Source organism: Schistocerca gregaria, chromosome X (genome assembly GCF_023897955.1).
Source record: "Schistocerca gregaria isolate iqSchGreg1 chromosome X, iqSchGreg1.2, whole genome shotgun sequence".
Lineage (NCBI taxonomy): Eukaryota > Metazoa > Arthropoda > Insecta > Orthoptera > Acrididae > Schistocerca > Schistocerca gregaria.
In genome coordinates this window covers 664093193-664110757 of record NC_064931.1, presented here as the reverse complement: position 1 = coordinate 664110757, position 17565 = coordinate 664093193, and the positions used below count along the sequence as shown (strand labels likewise).

Genomic DNA, 17565 nt, shown 5'->3' with positions numbered 1-17565 from the left:
TTTCTTTAAGAATTTCTATTTGTTTTGTGCAGTTAGAACCTCTTGATAGAGATCCGCCAGATCGTCTGCGAAAGTGACATAGTCTACTGTGATATTAGTTCTTCCTCCTGCTTTTTAGGGATCCGTACCACAGTAAGTAAAAACCTCACCCTTATAAGATCACTTTGTTGTTGTCTGTATGTCTCTCGGTCTGTCTGTCTGTCTGTATGTCTGTCTGTCCGCCTGTTGAGAAGCCACACACTAAGCTCTACGGTCCCTTGCAATGTAAAAAAATTTAAGGTTCAAGTCAACTTAATCAAAAGACACTACCATTTATGTCACATATTTTGATACTCGCAATCTCATTCACCAAAATATATAGGGTAGTTCCTGTTGACCTAGAATCATGAAATTTGTCTAGCAGGAAGGTTTTACGGTACAAGTGAAGGAAAAAATCCTAAAATTGTTATCCATCTGTCTGTCTGTAGCCGGCCGAAGTGGCCGAGCGGTTGTAGGCGCTACAGTCAGGAGCCGCGCGACCGCTACGGTCGCAGGTTCGAATCCTGCCTCGGGCATGGATGTGTGTGATGTCCTTAGTTAGGTTTAAGTAGTTCTAAGTTCTAGGGGACTTATGACGACAGCTGTTAAGTCCCATAGTGCTCAGAGTCATTTTTTGTCTGCCTGTACGTCTGTTATGACCCCCTTTTCTCAGGAATTACAAATAGCAAATGCGCAAAGCACAAAAAAATTTCAACTTAGAATTACAACATTCTCTAAAATCTTGGAATATCAACGACAGATATCTTGCCAGTATTGATATCGATAACGGCAAACATCGCGGAGATTCTCGATTCGCGGAATGGATGAACTGTCTGTACAGGGTGTAACAAAAAAGTACGGCCCAAGTAGACGTAGATGAAGAAATTATGTTATATGAACATGGGTCTGGAAACATTTTGTTTCCATGTTATATCTCATTTTCTAAAACTCATTAATTATGGGAAACACACATGAACAGAACACATCAGCATACCACATGCAACTCTTTCTTACAGATGTTCAGTATTCCCTCCGAGGAAATTAATACATCAACTCGCCGTCGTAGTGAATCTCGTATGCACTGATGCACCCGTGGAGTACTGCGTATGGTTTCGCAGCCTTCCCTAGTACGGAGAAGGAGACTTTGAATATCTTGTACAGGGGGTTCCATACAGAAGAGCTTTCGAAAGCCCCCAGAAATCCAGCGAGAGTGGAGACTACGCAATTGATCTTTTACCGAATCTGTTGTTTAGAAGCCAATGAACATTAACACTAAAATGAAGAGGTGCTCCATGGTGCATGAAGTACATGCTTTATTGTACAGCAAAAGGTACATCTGCTAACAGTTCTTTTACTTTGTCCGTTGAGCCTGGGTGGAGGAAAGTGAGACCCTACGAAACAGTCACCAACAATACCGGCCCAACACATTGACATAAAATCGTTGTTGATGACTTACTTCGACAGTTGCGTGAGGATTGACGTCTGCCCGTACATGCCAACTTTGAAAATTTAGATTCTGATCTCGTTGGAACAAGTTGGAGACAATGAGTTGTATCATGGAAACAAAGCGCTTCTAGACATACGTTCATATAATATAATTTCTTTGGCTACGTGTGAGGAATGTGTTCTAAATTCGTACCGTACATTTTTGTTACACCCCGTATACGAGGGCTATTCGGAAAGTAAGGTCCGATCGATCGCGAAATGGAAACTACAGAGAAAATCCGATGAAGCTTTGCACAGATGTTTTGGTCAGTGTCTTGTAGTATGCTCTTCGATGGAGTCACGTCACTCTTCTCAGTTCTGAGCGCACAGTGAGCACGTAAAAATGCCTAGAAAATAGTGCTTCCCGCCAAGTACGAGTGCCTGTGAAAGATTTCGCCCTATTTCGTGGAGCATACACAACGTAACTGTCATGCATTTCCTTCTTCATGCAGCGTTTTCGACGGCAAGTGTTTCAACGCCCACCATACAGCCCGGACTTGGGTCCCTTTGACTGTCATCTCTGTCCACATGAACCGCTGGCTATGAAGAAAACATTTTGGCTCGTATATCAAGCTGCAGATCAGCGTAGATAATTGGCAGAAAGCTGAGGCGGCTGCCTTCTATGACGAGGGTATTCAAAATTTGTTACAATGCTACGACGAACATCTCAGACGGAGCGGCGACTGTATACAGGAGTAGCTGAAAGATATAGCTAATTGTTGCATACAAAACATTTTTGATTTTCATAGTGGTTTCCACTTCGCGACCGATCGGATCATACTTTCCGAATAGCCCTTTTACATAATTAAGTTTGTACGGAACCCTCGGAGCACGCTAGCCCTAACTCCAACGTGGCCAATTTTTAGTTATTATTCGGGTACACTCATATTTGCAAGTCTTTTTCCAATGTGGTTAATGACGAAACTAAAAGGGGCATAGGAGGAGATAAGAGTTTAACTATTGGGATCACCTTCTATGCTTACGGGTAACGTACGAAAGATGACCGTGCGAATATTAGGCCGTACGAAATTTTGCTTGAGATAATGAGGTGGACAAGTGCTTGCAATCGTTTCAGGTATGTGATGGGGGTGTATTGAACTCCATAAGGGTCAGATTTTCAGTGACGACTGCTGAGCGAAGTCAGGCAGCAGCAGCCAAATCTAATTACATCAGCGGATACAAACAGGTTGCCTTAGCGAGCGCATCAACTTCCCACGCCGGTTTCGCAGCATCAGCGTCCTAGAGGATCGCAGCGGTGGCAAGTTTTCTTGCGCTCTTACGAAGACATTTCTACTCATTCCTCTGAAGTTAACTCGAAAGAATATTAACGACTCTAAAGACCTTTCATTTACCTGGTTGAAGTGCAATGTAGACTCTACTTGAGCCTCGGTCATCATGTTTCTTTATGTATCAATGTGCACGTGCACAATGGACAGTTATGCGTGTTTTCAGTGTTTCTAAAAGGTTTAATATATTTTCACACAGGGCATTCAGTACTCCGACGCAACGATAATTATCTTAGATAATGTATCCCTGGATGAGCAAAACCACGGCAAAACGCAATAAGAAAAACATTTCACAATCACATATTAATATTATCTCTATTGGTTGTGTTTCACTGGTGCCGAAGAACGTGTCAATTTAGGACGGATAAGATTTTTCTCAGGCTTTTAATATCTCTGGCTAACATACGTACGGCAAATAACGGTCATACGGTAATTCGTACAAGCATATTTCTGCATGCAGTTTATCTTTGGAAAAAAATGGTTCAAATGGCTATGAGCACTATGGAACTTAACATCTGTGGTCATCAGTCCACTAGAACTTAGAACTACTTAAACCTAACTAACCTAAGGACATCACACACATCCATGCTCGAGGCAAGATTCGAACCTGCGACCGTAGCGGTCACGCGGTTCCTGACTGAAGCGCCTAGAACCGCACCGCCACACCGGCCGGCTACCTTTCTAAGTTTTAGAAAATGCATGAAGGTTTTATAAGTTTTTGAAGTTCTCAACTGATTCCTGAAGTCGTCTTGGCTACAAATTGTGTTCATAGGTGGCAGACAGAAGTTTATCGAAACCACTCATTTTTAACAGTGAATCAATGTGACAACTCTTTTATAGGTAATTACCCTAAAGTTACCAACTACCCATCTGTAAGTAGTGGGCAAGAAGTAAAGCTGTCCACGACTCTTATGTTTCTTACGCACCTTTGGGGGCTTGGCTGTGTTGAAAATGATACTTGTTTATTGTTTCGAAAAGGACCGTGTGTTCCAAAGGTGCGTAAAAAAATATCCGAGTCGTGGAAAGCTTTATTTCTTGTCCAACCCTCTTATGCATCGCTTCCTGGCATGGGGACACCTAATTTTCGGTTAATTTCTCTCGTCTTTGAAGTCTGAGGTGACCTTAAAAGCGCAGATACCTTATATGAGGACTAATTATTGTTTGGAGACTATCTGCAAGATGGCAGTGTATGCTTCTGTCTGTAGGTATGCGTTGTAATACGTTTGTTGCTACTTATGGAAAATATTTTGATGTTTTTGCAGATATCTGAATCGTACAAATGTTTATTTTCATGAAAATCACTTGTGTCCTCACATGATGATTTTACCTGTCATGATAATTTTCTATTACTGTTTTCTGTTCATACAGAATTTTGATTTTCTTTCACTTTATTCTTTTATAATAAAATTTTTTTATTATTAACAGCGCTCGGTCATTTCTGAAACATACAGAATGTAGTCGGTGGTTTTAACCAAACTTCGAGAAATTAATTTCATGTGCGTACATAACGATTAAGATATTTATTGTTATTTTCCGAAACTAAGTAAGGTTATATTATTCCATCAGGACGACAGACAGATCGCATTGGTCAGCCTAGTTATTCGAGGACAATACAATTCTTCCAAATAAAGACCGAAGTAAGAACATTCGGCAGGTTACGCAGAAATTATCCAAATTCTGGAGCCGTCTCAGAAGCTGACTTGGGTTGGTATGGTGACTGACAATGATCCTTCATTTTTAGTGGATCCCATCATTGTCATACGTCATCAGAAAAAGTGATACAGACAATAATATTCACAACAATGAAATAAGTGCAACAAATAACTGAAGTTGAAACTGAAATTCGAAGAGATCATAGTTTAACAGATTAACTTATTGGTACACAGAATATTTCTCCATTTCTGGTTCTGAACTGAAGATATATTTCGGTATAGCGCTGGCAATAACGTACTTGCGATATCCGAGAATACGAAAATATTGGTCTGGAAACTGGCTTACGCATGAACCTGATTGCAGATGCTATGCCTCGTAGAAGATATGGAGATCTGTGCCGTTTCCTACATTTCAAAGACGTTTTTACAATTCCTCATGACAATATTGACAATGCAGTGAGATTACGGCCAACTTTGGAACCCCTGCATCACAGCTATAACAGGGCTTTCCAACCTGAAGAACTTCACAGTGTTGATGATGGTTCAAATGGCTCTGAGCACTATACGACTTAACTTCTGAGGTCATCATTCGCCTAGAACTTAGAACTAATTAAACCTAACTAACCTAGGGACATCACACACATCCATACCTGAGGCAGGATTCGAACCTGCGACCGTAGTTGTCGCTCGGCTCCAGGCTGTAGCGTCTAGAACCGTACGGCCACACCGGCCGGCAGTGTTGATGAGATGGTGATTCCATTCAAAGGGAGATCATCATTGAAGCAGTTCCTGTCATAGAAACCGAAGAAAAGGGGCTACAAAATGTGGGTGCGAGCAGGTGTTTTTGGTTATGCTTCGAACCGTTTCAGGGCGCCGCAGGAGGACACAATGATATCTCTGAATGTGGGGCAGCAGGAGACGACCTGCTCTGCCTGAGTCACGACATTCATGGAAAGAACCACTAGGTTCATGCTGACACTCTTTTCAGTAGAGTTCCCTTGGTGATAAAACTGAAAGAGCGAAACATAAGGTACGATGTATCATTCGCAGTAACAAGCTAGGGATATAATCATAAAATAAGAGAATCGACAGTTCTTCAGGAGTAACATTAACTGAGGCGTTACTGCCGCAAGATGGATTGACAAGTCACTTGTAACTATTGTATCATAACCTGCTGGAAGAGAATCTGAAGGAATTAGTCGAAAGAAAAATAAGTTAACAGAGATCATAAGACCCCACTGTACTGGTGTTTATAATAAGCACGTGGGAGATGTCGACCTGATGGATTCTTTGGTTGCCCCCTACAGAAGTGACATTAGAAACCTTAGGTGGTACATCAGGATTTTATACCACATATGTAACTGTAGAAAATGCCTGGACACGTTAGAAAAAGAGTAAACAAATAAATACGAATCTGCTACCATTGAGAATTAGAGTGGCCTCTGAACTAAAACAGAAAGGGAAAGCAGAGATTACAATTAATAAAAGAGGTAGACCTCCAGGTGAAAGTTCATTGTTGTCGAAACATTAAAAAAAAACACAAAGACAGTCTGAATTAAGATGCGCAGGTGGGTAGCACTGGCCTGCCAACTCAAGTGGTCCAAATGCCAACAGGTATCACGATCAGGACTGTAGACGGAAAACACGTTCATATGTGAGAAGTATAATGTTGCTCTGTGCCCTGATTATATGAAACAATTTCTTCCACAAAATAAAATCCAAAATAGTATGTACACTTTCCATGTATTGTTTTATATTACTAACAAATGTCCTTTCTAAGACGCAGGAGTTTTTTTCTCACTGCTCTTGTATGAGGACACATCTCTATTGTGGTACGGGAGTATTTGCGAGGTAATTGTAATGAATTACGCATAAGATAGCTGTTATGGCATCAAAAAGTATATCACATTCTTTTCTCAATTTCGGCTTGATAATTTGTTCGTGAAAGGGATAGGAAGTGGACCAGAAGTAAATCTGTCCTCGATTACTGGAGTCGGGTGTTCTTTTACACCCTTTTAGGAGACATGGTAGTGCTGGAAATGATACCTGTATACCCCTGATACACTTGTCTTATACTGACATGAGAAATGGCTCGCCCAGTTATGGAAGCCTTAAAAGTTTTACATGAAATTTCAGCCACGGTTGAAACTTGTATTTTTAAGTACACGAGGCAGTGTTTTACTTGCAACTTTTCTTATAATGGAACTCCACGTGCGTGTCTATACTGTGAAAGTTTCTTCATTTCTACATAACTACTGCAACAGACGAGGTCGTGCTGAGAGGTGAAGCCTCTGAATTTTTTATTGTCCTCAATATCGGTTGAGGTATAGCATATTACTCGGCCGACTTCCCAGCATCCCTGACGCTAGTTGCAACCCTCTGCCACTATAGGGTTCCGAATTGTGGTATGTTAATATCGCGGTACATGAGAAATAGCGTGCTGTAATCTAACTTCCAATTCGAAGTGTTCTTCCACACATGGGGAACACTCTCCTTCGGCTTCAGAATGCAAGACCACACACGCGAGCGCTGCAACCTCTGCAATCATCCTCCATACAGTCCCGCCTTCGAGGACTTCACTTTGATAGTGATGAAGCGGTGAAAGCTGACGTAAGGTTGTGGCTCCGTCAACAAAATCAAACATATTAAAGTGACAGTATCAACAAACTGCTCTCTCGTTTGGAGAAATATGTTCGTCACCTGGGTGACTACGCTGAGAAATAAATATGTAGATATGAATAATAAAGCTGTATAAAGGTAACAAAGTTTGTTTTATTCAAAAACTTTAAGATTTTTCACATATGAAATTCAAAGGTATTTCTTTTCACTGCGCCCTCGTACATCCACGGAACTTACTTAATGTAGTCAAGCTTTATTCTCGCCCTATACTTTTTGCCCCGCCTCGATCATTTTCAGTGGACTATTGGAGTCTCGACTGTGGGGATAATCTAAAGTGAGAAGTAGGCACGAGATTACGAACCCAAATGACAAATTTGTCTCTCATGTTGATAAAAGAACTCCTCTCATGAAAGTACGTCACAATATCACCAGAAGAACTGTACATAAAGTTGTGAAAAGACCTGAAAACTGAGCTGTAATTACGAACACTTTATCTTAACAGTTGAAAATTACTCCTTCGTTTTTATCCTCAAATAGTTTCAACAATTTTTTAAACGTGTAACCATTTAGTAAGAATTCTTTCATTTATAACATCAAAATTAACCACACTCGCTGTCAAAAGGTCACATTTTTGTAAGAATTATTTAACTTTAAACTTGTTCGTACTATCGCCTCCAGAAGCACTTTGTATAGGGCGCACCCTTACGTTGCGAAGGGTCATTTCCTCAAAACCAACTTGAAGATTTACTTTATTACTCTTATCAAAGTAAGCTGATTTCTTATTAACGATTGTCGTACGTTAGATTGTTGTTAAATTAAATCTGTGTTTAACGAGACACCTTCGGGAAAATGGGGTATGAAAACAGTTTGTTTACAGAATACAGCCCTTTTTCGAAGATTTTGCGGAAATCTCTTGTTTTAGGTGTATGCGCATATAATGTCGATGATGAAGTAAGGCACAACTTAATCAGTTTTAGCATAGAGCTTGCCTTTCTGCAACTCATTTCGGAAAAAGTTCTTTCAACGATCTACCACATTTATTTCAACAAAAAAATGACCCATAAACGACTGGATATCTCCTCTCGACATCGACGCAAACTATCCGTAAGGCAAAACCATACTTTTGTGTAAAGTCAGCTACGAATTCAGAAACGTGTGGGAACAACTTAGACACATTGACAAATACTTTACTCCACCGAAATAGTTAGTTTCTTTAAGTATTTCTGTTCATTAAATGTATGTGACCTGTGGTAGTAGTAGGAGTAGTAGTAGTTTCATTCATCTGTCGATCAGTTTTACGAGGATATTGGATGAAGTTCGTTCGAGTGCACGAAATATTTCCAGGAATCCAGCCGGGTTGGAGACTCCATTTTTTGTCAGAAAAATGGTTCCTTAGTCCGAGGGCCACTAGAGAATAAATGTACGAGCGTAATCTCAAAAGTAAGGTCTCCTATTTTTTTATAAGTACATAGACCTGTTTATTTCAACAATGGTTTACATCAGTTTACAGCTTGAACATTTAGCTATTTTTCGACATAATCACCACTTCTGTCGATGCGTTTTTGTAGACGCTATGGCAGTTTTTGTATGCCCATGTTATACGAGCTCGCCGCCGTGCTGTTCAGAAAGTTAACCTCTTATTTCACCTCGTCGTCGGAGCTGAATCGTTTTCCGGCCAAATGTTCTTTTAACCTAGGGAATAGGTGATAGTCTCTGGGCGCCAAGTCAGAACTATAGGGTGGCTGGGTGGGTGATTATGTTCTACTGAAACTGTTGCAGGAGAGCAACGGTTTGCCGAGCGATGTTTGGGCGAGCGTTGTCATGGAGAATGTGTACGCCCTTGCTCAACATTCCTCTTCTCAGGTTCTGAAATGCCCGTTTGAGTTTTTTCAGAGTCTCACAGTACCTGTCAGCGTTAATTATGGTCCCAGCGATTCAGCTTCGACGACGAGGTGAAAGAAGAGGTTCATAACTTTCTGAATAGCATGGCGCGAGTTGGTAAGACATGGGCATACAAAAACTGCCACAGCGTCTACAAAAATGCATCGACAGAAATGGTGATTATGTCGAAAAACAGCTAAGTGTTCAAGCTGTAAACTCATGTAAACCATTGTAGAAATTAACAGGTCCATGTGCTCATAAAAAATAGAAGACATTACTTTTGGGATTACACACGTATTATTGATTTCCTTTTAGCCATTCTTTACTGAAAGTCTGGATATTAGAAAATTACTACAATGTAATTTGTCATTGGTATTTACTGGAATGAACCCATACCTGAAGATATTTGTCACCTTAATGAGGATATGGGAAATAGAATTCCATTAAGCTGCTACTGGAGAGTTGACTGTGAAATGGAAAAGCTAATAACTATACCTAATTAACAGAATAAGGTGCTTTTCTAATATCTATAAATGATCAAAATCAGCCAAATTCTTGTCATAATTTAAAAAAATTAATAGTAATTAATGCTAAAAGTAACGTAACGTGATACATAAATGCTATTCTGCAAGCAGTAGAACCAAGTTGATTAGGAGCGTTACGTTTCGTCAGTAACAAGGGTTTATAGCCTCATTACACAAGTGTACAGCCGAAATAAGCTGGTTGTAAAAGTGATGTCAGAAGCAGCAGAGTAGGAAATATTAATAGTTGAAGTCATGAGCAGTGCAATTTCGCGGCGGCATAATGGCGGCGCTATCTGAGGTGGTACGATCAATACCGGTCGGTCGATAACAGTGGCGCATTGCGGAACCCGCCTCAGCACAAGCCGAAGCCAAATTACATTCACGGCCCTACCCCGACTACACGTTTGACGCCCCCACAACCACTCTAAGCCGCACACAGAACTTATGACACTTCTTGATACGGCCTCCAGATGGCGCTCTACGCACATCATCAGCTGCAAAACTTCGTCAACAAGTTGCTCCCATTATCAATTATGCTACCGTTTTTTGTAGGATGAGAAGTGCGGATGAAACTTAAAGAGGTGCAATCCATCCACTGGATGATCGTCAGAGTCTACAAAGGAAGGAAGGGTTTTAGGACCAGTCGACGGAGTACAAGCTCGGAATGGGCAAGGTTAGCGCAGGAAAATGGTCGTGACCTTTTTGAACGAATCATTCTGGCATTCGCATTAAGTGATTTTAGGAGAACCTAAATCTGGATGGGTTGCCGGCTATTTGAAACCTACTTCAAAATGAGAGTACGGCATATTAACCGTTGCACCACATCGCAAGGCTATTAGCACCTACATCGAAGTTCTCCAAGGTATGTGGATTTATTGAGAGCACTTCACGTTCTGATTACATTACATCTAGATAATGAAATGTGAAGCTGGACAAATAGTGGGGAAAACTTCTCTGCTGTTCCTTTGAAACCGGAAAACTATATGGATGGTGGCCGGACAGTTTTGAACCCTGGTCTTTCTCGCCAGTTTCATCTCTAAAATACTGCTCCATCACGACATATCTTCAATGAGCAAGTGTAATATGCATAACTACCAAAACATTTACGACTTTAGACTTCTAATGTTTTTATCAGAGACAAGGCTTTCGTCTGGAGCGCCCCTGGGAAGTGTGATAGTACCGCTTTTGTTCTCTATACACATAAACGATCTGAAACGTTGGGCAGCCATCTGCGACTGTTTGTCTGTGACAGCGTAGTGTACGGGAAACTGTCGTCGGCAAGTGACTGTTGGAGTTTACAGTATGACTTAGAATTTCTATTTGGTATGATGAATGTAGAAAAAAGTAAGCTAATGTAGATGGGTAAGAAAAGCAACCCTGTGTTTTTCAAATGTGCTGCTTGACACAGTCGCCGTCCTGGATGGCCGAGCGGTTCTAGGCGCTACAGTCTGGAACCGCGTGACAGGTTCGAAACCTGCCTCGGGCATGGATGTGTGTGATGTCCTTAGGTTAGTTAGGTTTAAGTAGTTCTGAGTTCTAGGGGACTGATGACCTCAGAAGTTAAGTCCCATAGTGTGCAGAGCCAATTGAACCATTTTGACACAGTCAAGTCGATTAAATTCTAGGCGTAATGTAGCAAAGCGATATGAAAAGCAACGAGCACGTAATGACAGTTGTAGAGAATTCCAGTGCTAAATTTCGGTTTATTCTAGGAAATTGTAGCTCATGTATAAAACAGACCGCGTAAAGAACACTCGTGCGACCGATTCGTTAGTGCTGATCGAGTATTTGGAATCATTTGGAATCCCCATCAGGCCAGGTCAGGAACACGTCGAAGCAATTCAAAAGCATGCTACTAATTTGGTGGCTCGATAAACAAGAGAATATTACGGAGATGCTTCGTGAACTCAGATGGGAAGCGCTTGTGGGAAGGCGACGTTCTTTTCGCCCGTGTGAAAAGTATCATGTGGGCCACGGCTGCGAAATATGGTTTTTACCAACTTCAGTTTCCCATGTGGCGAGTGGTCTCGTAGAATAACAAGTTCTTCCCCCGTCTGCACGCAGCTAATCCTACTATACAGTAATTGTTTCTCAGTTGTGTGTACGTGCTTTACTTCAAAAGTTTTCAGAGAGTTTAACTAAGCGGGATATTTACTGGCATCGTCACGTTTAATGTGTTACAGAGTACTCAAGATGGAGTGCAGCTCTGAATCACGGACGATAAATGCCTTTCATAAGTGAACTCCGATTTCAAAGTCACGATTCAGAACGGCAACCAAGAGGAGCATCCTGTTTAGACCTTTCAATGTATGCTACCACATGACTGCGCTGTTCACTTAAAGCATAGATCAACATACTCCTACGTTATTGAGTACACAAATTTCTGTGCGCCAGTATAGCTAAAACAAGTGTGTACTGTTTCAACAAATAAGATGGTGAAAGACACCACATTGTTAAGAAGCTACATTCCACCAGCAGCTGTGGCACAAATCCAAAATGGTTTCGTAAGTCACTGAAAGCATATGAAAAATCGCTCCGTTGTAGTGCCAGCAACGGTTTGAAATTATGGGGTCAACGGAATCTACCATTAATCTTCACCGGATATCATAGAGTGGGTAACCAATTTCAGCACAGAATTTGCGGTAAGTCTGGCCATGAAATGACTATTCTCTCCCTGATGAAAAGTCGATAACATTGTATGTCATTAAACTTTTAACACTTCACAGAGCCAGGATCGTGCGAAAACCTTGTAGGAATGTAGTAGACGAGCACTATCGGTTTCCATGACCGGTGACAATGGCATTTTAATACTGAAAACATTGAGAACGTAAGTGCTGGAACACTGTCAATCATCGAAAAACAAGATTTGGGAAACTCGTCAAATTTCTGAAATTTAAATCATCATGTCTCAACAGTGGTTCACACAGTGTAAAAAAATTAAGAGAAATTTAAGAAATACAGTTTTCTGGAAAGTAAACGTAAAATCATAAACTCCTGCAAACACATCCATCTAGTTTATGCTGTCCCTCGACCTCACAGTTTCCAGACTCACACTTCACCATGCCCGACACACTTACACGTCATATAACTATCGGCGAAATGATTTATTGACCACTTATCCTGCGTTAATTGTCTCTCTTCGAAGACGACTACTAGTAAAATATGAGAGACGTTTTTCTTGGATGCGCTACGCTCCAGCCAAATTACCGAGTACGTTACTTGTGACCTTATGCAAATCTGCATCTCGCTGTGAAATCCGTGAAGGCAATGTCTGTAAATCAGTCTTTTGCTGGTGTTAAAAAACTGTTCGCCTCTATTACGAATGGTAAAGTGGCTTCGAGTTCAGTTGACTTTATAAGCCTCTTAGATGTCTGAACAGCTGAACGTTTTAATAATTCACAGATATCTAAGGGTACTATTTTAAGGACTGGGGCTTATTCTCAACACAACTACGGCCCGAGGAGGTAGACTGTTACTTCACTTCCAGCACTGTCGTCATTGGTAGACATGACAGCGAATGTGGAAACGAATAAATAGATGCAATTTGAAAACTGGAAATTCGATTGAATTCCGTATGTAGTCAGTCAACATATGTAATCCCATTTTATCTCCATGAAAACTTTGGGAATAATAGAAAGATTAAAGCTTTACGTCCCATCGGTGCTGAAGTCATTAGAGGCGATATTTGGCAGTATTCGGAGTATTTGAGAAGTATTTTCTGTGGTAATCTATGCACGTCAACAACAGTAAGGTTTCACATGATGTACGAACAAAATCAAAAGTTTCTTATCCTTACATCCATTGTTTCCATGAACTATTAAAGTGGTGGCCAGAAAAATCTACACTAAATAATTATTAACACAAAATTAGAAGGTGACATCGCAAAACACGATAGAAAAATAGTTCTTATCATAAATCATCCACAGTCTAATTTTAGGCTGGTTTGTACTTCGTTAATGTTCTAAGCACCATCCGCTATAGTAATGTAAAACATAACAAGAGTGTACCTTAAATAAACTTCATGCAAATTTATCTCCAACTCCCATCCCGTACAGTTTTTCCATCTCCTGTCAGGGAAGAAATATTCAGACTAATTAAACTAATCGAAATTTAAATGGGCAATACTCATTAGCAAAACTTTACTTCTAAATTTTTTTGTATGTATAATCTGAGCGGTGAACTAGTTCACTAGAGAAAGTGCGGAGAGCCACCCAAAGCCACTTTTAGACGAAATGACATGTCGTAGTTTAAGTGGCGAGTTACAGGTAGAGCACTGACGGCCCTGTCCAGTCCAATACGTTTATGAGTGTTTCCAGCTGAGCAAGGACTAAGCCGTATTTTAATCTGAAGCACAAATTAAGCTGGAACGTCAATCAAGTAGCTCAAATATCACGTACGCTGCACTTATAACATGTTCGTTATTGAGTCATACGTTGTCTCTTGCTTTCTGCAGTTACCCTGATGAAGGCGGAACTGGGCTCCTGGAAGGAAAGTAAGAAAGGATAGGTAGAAGGACAGAGGAGGGAAGTTTATATTCTAACGTCCCATAAACAATGAGATCATAAGTGACAAAGCACGAGCTGAGATTCAACAAGCAGGATTAGGAATTCGCTAGTGACCAATAGAAAATATCGGCACTCGTCTAAAGTGATTTAAAGCAACCTGGGAAAACTTAATTCTGACTGGCAAGAGGAATCTGAACCATCTCGAATGCGAGAGCTGTGCGTCAATCATTGAGACAACTCCCTCGATAAGACCGTCTATAGGACGCAGTGTTGTTCCTTGACACTGCTCGGAAGGTGGGTCCTAGGAAGCTGTGGAGATATCCTGTTTGTGATGTACAAAGGCATTATCTAATAGTCTCTCACTGCAATTTTCTGAGAGAATGTGACACTCGCTGTGACTAGCACCTATGGATTGCACCCACGACGAATCCCAAAGATCATCTTTGAACCTTCTCTCTTTCAATCCTGTTTCGTATGAATCTCCGACAGGAGAAAAACACTCAGTAATGGGTCGGATGAAAGTCTAAGTAACTAAATTATATTTTCCAAGATTTGCTGTAATGCAGCGTAGCGTAGTGTGTAGTTTCCCTGTTCTAGATTAGTATAGTTGTTTCATCTTGCGTCGCTGTGGACGGTATGGTTAAATATTTCATTATTGTGTATCTCTCGTTACGTATGACGTAACCAACCTATTTAGAATCTTTTAGCTTGTTCGCAGGGAATGGATTATCTTACATTTACTTGAAAGGAATGTCCGTGGCCAATGTTACCATCAACTGCTAATATTGTGCAGACTTAATAGCGGTGTTCGATCGATTTCAAGGCGACAGTGGCACTACTAAAGAATAGCTCTCATGACAGAGCCGCATGAAGTTTACTTTACATATACTCCAAAGGTCCATTGAATTCTATTGACATATTCTGGTTTTGCCTTGCTGTCAAGTCATTTTACGCGCCCGTGTCACGTTTTATCAATATTTAGATGTATAATCTACATGTCGAGATTTACCAAAAACGTTGAATGAGACAGGAAGGCTTCTTCTCTTTCGTGTTCTCTTTTCCATTTATCCATATTTAAGGCTAGCTGGCAATTGTTCCACCACTGCAGTACTGCACTCCAGAGACACTTAAAATAAATGAAGAGAGGTGCTTTGTGTGGTGATGGTGACATAGCGATCCGCATCTGCGCAGGAGGTCAACCTGAAACAGTAGCCTGACCTTCGGCAGCGCCACTTTGGATCACGTTACGATCTACGCTTGCCTGCACTCGGTAGCCGACAGCTCGGCTTGTTCACATTCTTCAGCTAGTTGCAATTCATTCTCTTGTTTTAAGCTTGCAGCCATTTGTTTTGCAACTGTTATTTCGACGACACCAACTGGCAGCTTCTCTTGAATGTACTTACTTGCATCAACAATGCAAACCATGAGAGAGAAATAAAATGATCACTGAAATGTTATCCTGAAGTTCCAGAAACCAGTATTAATTTATTGGCAGATCGTACAAGGGATCCGTAGTGAGGAGGATCTGTCAGTCATTTATAAAGATTACTAAAAAATGTTTCGAACAGTGGAAGCATAGGTGGGACAATTGTATTAGTTGTAATGGAGAGTATTTTGAAGAGGATAAGGCTGTTTTGTAAAAAAAAAAATTGAAAATATGTAGCTTTTAAAAATAGTTTCGGTTATTTTTTAGTACCCCTCGTACCTATCCAAAACATTGGAAGAATCGGATCTCTCGCCAGATCGCCGCCATACTCGCTGTACATGGTTAGTTGGAGGTTAAGGGTCTACACAGAAAGGTCATCAGTCACTCGATCCAGGGGTAGTTCATATGTTAGTGACGTCCGTGAAGTGCATATTCTGATGATGAAAGCACGTAGGAGAGGTAAGACTGAGCAATTGTAAGCAATACTGATGCCACAGCTGAGAAAGAATTTACGGAGGGGTGTATGCATCGGGCTGGTGCGTAGGTCGGAACAGACGAGGGTTCTCGCAGGTGATACCCAATGGCGTGAAAAGTTCCACCTAGCATCCAACCACCGCCAGTCCGCTGAAAGGCGAAGGCAGTTACAGAACAAAGACTGTCTTCTAGTCGATAGACTGAGAACAGTTCGAGTGAGAAAGCTAAGAGTAGTACGGACATCATCCGTAGATGGGCATGCGGGGTCTAATAAACCGCGATTCATCGCTTAACACAGTGCGACGACACTCATCAGAAATTCGTACTACTTGGTCACGGGACCAATCCAAACGCAGCCGTGTATGTTGATGTGCTGACAGCAGTTTCTGCATAAGACGAAAATTAGCAAATCCGTTTGCTCCTAGTCTTCGGTCGATGGTGTGGAATGTTACAGAATGTTGCAGGGAGTCAATTACTTGTTCTCGGATGGTGGGAATAGATGTGAAGGGGGTTACGATTTGCTTGGTGAACAATACGGCGATCCTTCCTTGCTGTGGTCGACCAGAACCTTGACGGCGAGTATGACTGCCCTCACGTTCCCATGCAGTCCAACATCGGGCCACTGTCACATTCAACTGCCCCACAAATGTGGACATTGTGTAACACGACCAGCTCGGACAAATGGATACCCACAACGGGGCCTCTTTCAAACTCTGTCAGGTTCTGATAACATTGTCACAGGAGTACGCGACATTTCCGTGTCCTTCACAGTTATTACTCAACATCTGTCACTGTTCTCGACCATTAAATACCCTACAACGCTTGGTAACAACACTAAACACTAACAACGCTAATGAACTCTGGTGACTGTTCCACATGTCAAAGAGAGCTGCAAACATACACGCAGATGGTGTGTAGGTGTACGAAGTTATACTGTCATCCGATCACGTCTTCTGGGTGCCTCCACTTTCTTTTTGCCAGGCAGTGTATGTGTAAAACTGAGTCTACAGATAACACTATAGCCTGCTGGCTAGGGCTTCTAGAAACCGCGACACAAGTACATCTGTATTATCAGGAAAGAGTCATAGCCTTCTAAAGAGTTAAGTCATGTTTGTGCGTTGCATGATAATGTGGCGGTTGTCTACTTTCGGACGCGACGACACCGTAATTGAGCTTAGCATGGGAGGTATTGTTTGTAAATGTAAAATGAAGTGCTTCGATAATGTTTTTTGTCGTAATCACTCCGTGCGTTACCACGTAGACAGAGAGAGAGAGAATCTTCTACACAGAGTATAGTAACGCGAAAAGATGCGTTGGAGTCTTAGCATTGTGTGAGCGTTGAGTACGTACCATGCGACAAGCTTCAACTTGGTTGTCATACTAGTTTCATCTTCCACTCTGCATCCTGAAACATACAAATATTTGATTAGAACTGCGATACCACTACGGAAAAGTTTTGAAATTTAATATAAAAATGTGACAAATTTTCAGCTGATGTAAATCTGCAGCTGTTGGGCTATTACGCACAAAGAAACCTAGAAAGGTCAAGAGCACAGTAACTTGTGGCTGAAAAAGTGCTCTAAGAGTATATATCGGTAATATCAAACTTTCAAAAATTCCATCGCCGATCTCAACACGTTTCTATATATTACTTGTAGCTGGAGATTTGTGACGGTAACACTGCCCACAGGGTCT

General features: G+C 41.2%; 1 long non-coding RNA gene across 1 annotated transcript in view; it reads right to left on the bottom strand.

Moving 5' to 3' along the window:
- Window positions 1–17565, bottom strand: part of LOC126299034 (uncharacterized) — a 261272-nt gene that overhangs the window by 139301 nt on the left and 104406 nt on the right. The window contains exon 2 of the long non-coding RNA XR_007552713.1: window positions 17221–17275. This is a non-coding gene — a long non-coding RNA (uncharacterized LOC126299034). The remainder of the gene's footprint in view (window positions 1–17220; window positions 17276–17565) is intronic.